Source organism: Suricata suricatta, chromosome 3 (assembly GCF_006229205.1).
Source record: "Suricata suricatta isolate VVHF042 chromosome 3, meerkat_22Aug2017_6uvM2_HiC, whole genome shotgun sequence".
NCBI lineage: Eukaryota > Metazoa > Chordata > Mammalia > Carnivora > Herpestidae > Suricata > Suricata suricatta.
Genome location: NC_043702.1, coordinates 37,035,723 through 37,040,860, shown reverse-complemented (window position 1 = coordinate 37,040,860; position 5,138 = coordinate 37,035,723).

Sequence of the window (5,138 nt, the reverse complement as noted above, 5' to 3'; positions counted from 1 at the left end):
ACCCCCTTCCCCTTCAACTCTCAGTTCATTTTCAGCATTCAATAGTCTCTCAAGTTTTGCATCCCTCTCTCTCCCCAACTCTCTCTCCCCCCTCCGCTCCCCCTAGTTCTCCATTAGGTCTCTCTTGTTTTCCTTCTAGACCTATGAGTGCAAACATATGGTTTCTGTCCTTCTCTGCCTGGCTTACTTCGCTCAGCATGACACCCTCAAGGTCCATCCACTTTCCTACAAAAGGCCATACAAACATAAGCAATCTTATTGATAAGAATGTGGTAATTGCAGGGGACTTTAATACTCCACTTCCAGTAATAGACAGGTCATCTAGACAGAGGATTAATAAAGGAATAATGGGAGAGGAACCAAGATGACAGAGAAAAGGGAGCTCCGTAAACTTTGTCTGCCCCATCTATCGAACTGAGATGGACATTACTCTCATCAGCAAGAGTGGAAGGAGAAAATACAGACTCCAGAAAGAAGACAACCTCAAAGATGCCTGAGTGAGTGAGAACTGGGGAGATTGGAAAACGGGGCAGCCCGATGGGGGCAGGGGAGGGGGGAGCCCCAGCCCAACACAGGGAAAGCACGCATAGCCCCTGAAAGACAAAGGGAAGAGAAAGAGAAACTGAACACTCATAGTACTGTCTCTAGAGAAGAAATAAAGAACATTTATCCCAGCATGGAGATAAAAACTCTCACTCCATATATAACTGCTGGGCAGCACGAATCTAGGTGGCACAAGGAAAAAACAGCCCCCAACCCTATGCGATCCCAGCAGGGAGTTGGTGGTGGCCACGGGGGCGCACACTTCAGCTGTGGCTGTGGGAGCATGCACCTCATTTCTGGCAGCGCACCTCATCTCAGCAGCAGCGGTGCAAATCCCAGCAGGCACCAAGAGAAACTGCTCCCTCTGCCTACGCGATCCTGGTTGGGGACTGGGAGGTGGTGGTGGCGGCGGTGGCTGCCCAGGTGTGCACTTCGCCTCCGGCCGCACACCTTGCTTCCAGCAGTGGCAGCACAAATCCCTGCCAGCACCAAAAGAAACTGCTCCCTCCTACTACTAGATCTGGCTAAGACTACAGCCACCAAAGCGAGTATATCTCATCTGTGGGGACATAAAAGTGCATGGACTAGGATTTTGAAGTGAAGCAGGCCTGGAAAATACAGCTTGGCTCAGCCACGGCACAATGAGATCGGACTCCTAACAGTGGCCTGCAACCACCACAGCGGGGCCTCCAAAAGCAGCCCCCAAGACCTATGTACACCAAACCACACCTATCCATGAGGGGGAGCTGCTGCTTTTTTATATGCTTATTTTTTATTATTACTACCTTTTTACTCTTTAAAAAAAAATTTTTTTTAACTTTTACTCTTTATTTTCCTTTTTCCTATCTCCCTCCCCTTTTTTTTCTCTTGCCATCCAGATATATTCTTCCTTATCTCATCCTTATCGCTTCCCTCGACTGGTTATGTGCTTTTAGACTATCCATAGTCCTTTGTTGTCTCTGCCCACCTTTATTTTATTCTTCTCTTCTTTTCTTCTCTTTCCTCTCACTTCGTTTTCTTTTCTTCCTTTCCCCATTTTAATTTATGTGTTTGATTTGTCTATGCATTTCCTGCTCATGTTCCCTGTATGTTTGACTGTTTTCCTTTTCAGGGCTACCACAAGAAACAAGCCAGAGCACACAGAGAGGGAAGTCCCAAAAATCACAGAGTAGGGAAATATATTAACTAGAGGGATAACAAGAGAAACCAAGAGACACCATTAGAAGACCATCTCCTGAAATGATAGGCCTGGGACAAAGAGCCTCCTTTAATAGAGAAATATTAATAGGTGCACAGTGCAGAACGAGCTTTTAAAACTGACAAGAGACAGAAAGCTAGCCAAAATGACAAAAGAACTGTCCTCCAAAGAAACTCCAGGAAGAAATCACAGCTACAGAACTGCTCAAAAGAGACACAAGCAACATAACTGAACAAGAATTTAGAATTAATATCATAAAATTAATCATTGGGCTTGAATAAAGTATACAAGCCATTAGAGAAGATACTGATACAAAGACTAGGAACCTTCAAAATAGTTGTGATGAGTTAAAAAAAAAAAAGGGCTATAAATTAGATGAATAATAAAATGGAGGCTGCCACTGCATGAGTTGAAGAAAAAGAGAGGAGAATCAGTGAATTAGAAGACACAGTTATAGCAAAAGAGGAAGCTGAGAAAGAGAGAGAAACTGATCCAGGAGCATGAAAGGAGAATTTGAGAACTGAGTGATACAATCAAATGGAACAATATCTATATCACAGGAATTCCTAAAGAGAATGAAAGAGAGAGAGAGAGGTCCTGAAAGGGTGCTTGATCAAATTATAGACAAAAATTTCTCCAATCTGGGGAAGAAAGACATTGAAATTCAAGAGGCATCTTGAACTCCCTTAAGGTGTAACCTGAACACAGCTTCAGCACGACATATCATAGTGAAATGGGCAAAATATAAAAATAGAGAATTCTGAAAGCAGCTAGGGATAAAAGGGCCCTTACATACATAAGGAAACCTACCAGAGGTAGGTTACAGACCTAACTACTGAAACTTAGCAGGCCAGAAAGGAATGGCAGGAATTCTTCAATGTGGTGAACAGGAAAAAATATGCAGCCAAGAATTCTTTATCCAGCGAGCCTGTCATTCAAAATAGAAGGAGAGATAAAGGTTTTCACAAATAAACAAAAGTTGAGAGAATTCATCACCACAAAACCGGCCCTACAAGAAATCCTAAGAGGGACTCTATGAGAGAAATGTACAAGGAATAGAAGACACCAGAGACATCAATACAAACATGAACTCTACAGAGAACACAATGAATCTAAACACACATTTTTCAATAATAACACAATGTAAATGGACTGAATGCTCCAATCTAATGACACAGGGTAGTAGAATGGATCAAAAACCAAAATCCATCTATTTGCTATCTACAAGAGACTCACCTTAGACCTGAAGATACCTTCAGATTGAAAGTAAGGGGATGGAGAAATATCTACCATGCGACTGGAAGCCAAAAAAAAAAAAAAAAAAAAAGCTGGAGTAGCCATACTAATATCAGACAAATTGGACTTTAAAGTAAAGGCAGTAACAAAAGATGAGGAAGGACATTATATAATAATTACAGGTTCTCTCCATCAGGAAGAGCTAACAATTGTAAACATCTATGTGCAAATTTGGGAGCACCCAAATACATAAAACAACTAATCACACACAGAAGCAATCTTATTGATAAGAGTGTGCTAATTGCAGGGGACTTTGACACCCGACTTACAACAATGGGTAGGTCAACTAGACAGAAAAATCACTAAAGAAACAATGGACCTGAACAGCACACTGGAACAGATGGAATTGATGGATATATTTAGAATTCTGCATCCTGAAGCTAGGGAATAAACTTTCTTCTCGAGTGCACATGGCACATTCTCCAAGAAAGATCACATACTGGGGCATAAAGCAGCCCTCCATAAATACAAAAGAATTGAGATCATACCATGCACACTTTCAGATTACAATGCTACGAAACTTGAAATCAATCACAGGAAGAAGTCTGGAAAACCTCCAAAAATGTGGAAGTTAAAAACCACCATACTCAAGAATGATTGGGCCAAACAGGCAATTCAAGAGGAAATTTAAAAATATATGGAGACAAATGAAAACCAAAATACAACAATCCAAAATCTCTGGGACACAGCAAAGGCAGTCCTAAGAGGAATGTATATTGCAATCCAGGCCTATTTCAACAAACTAAAAAGAGTGCAAACTCAAAATCTAACAGAGCACCTACTGGAACTAGAAAGGGAGCAGCCAGAGCACCCCAAACCCAGAAGAAGAAAAGAAATAATAAAGATCAGGGCAGAAATAAACAATATAGAACCCAAAAATACAGTTGAACAGATCAATGAAACCAAGAGTTGGTTTTTTGAAAAAATAAAATTGATAAACCTCTAGCAAGGCTCCTCAGAAAAGAGAGAACACTCAAATAGACAAAATCATGAAGGAAAATGGATGTATTACAATAGATCCCTCAGAAATACAAGCAATCATCAGAGATTCTATGAAAAATCATATGCCAACAAACTGGACAACCTAGAAGAAATGGACAAATTCCTAAACACACATGCGCTACCAAATTCAAATGGGAAGAGGTAGAAAATCTGAACAGACCCATAACCAATGAAAAAATTGAATCGGTTATCAAAAATCTCCCAACAAATAAAAGCCCAGGGCCGGATGGCTTCCCAGGGGAATTCTAAGCAGAGTTAACACCGATCTTTCCAAAGCTATTTCAAAAAATAGAAATGGAAGGAAGACTTCTGGACTCATTCTACGAAGCACATATCACTTTGATTCCTAACCCAGACAAAAACCCAACAAAAAAAGAGACCTACAGGCCAATATCCTTAATGAATACCGATGCAAAAATACTCAACAAGATACTAGCAAATCGAATTCAGCAGCACATAAGAATTATCCATCAAGATCAAGTGGGATTCATTCCAGGGTTACAAGCCTGGTTCAATATTAGCAAATCCATCAATGTGATCCATCACATTAACAAAAGAAAAGATAAAAACCATATGATCCTGTCAATAGATGCTGAAAAAGCATTTGACAAAACAGAGCACCCTTTCTAAATAAAAACCCTTAAGAAAGTCGGAATAGAAGGAACTTACTTAAACATTATAAAAGCCATTTATGAGAAGCCCACAGCTAATATCATCCTCAATGGAGAAAAACTGGGAGCTTTCACCCGACAACAGGAACATGACAGGGATGTCCACTCTCACCACTGTTGTTTAACATAGTGCTGGAAGTCCTAGCATCAGCAATCAGACAACAAAAGGAAATAAAAGGCATCAGAATTCGCAAAGATGAAGTCAAACTTTCACTTTTCTCAGATGGCATGATGCTCTACATGGAAAACCAGACTATACCAGAAGCCTTCTAGAACTGATCCATGAATTCAGTAAAGTCACAGGCTACAAAATCAATGTACAGAAATCAGTTGCATTTTTATACACCAAAAATGAAGTAACAGAAAGAGAAATCAAGAAACTGATCCCAGGGGGAGCGGCAAATGGCGGAGAAGTAAGGAGCCCCATT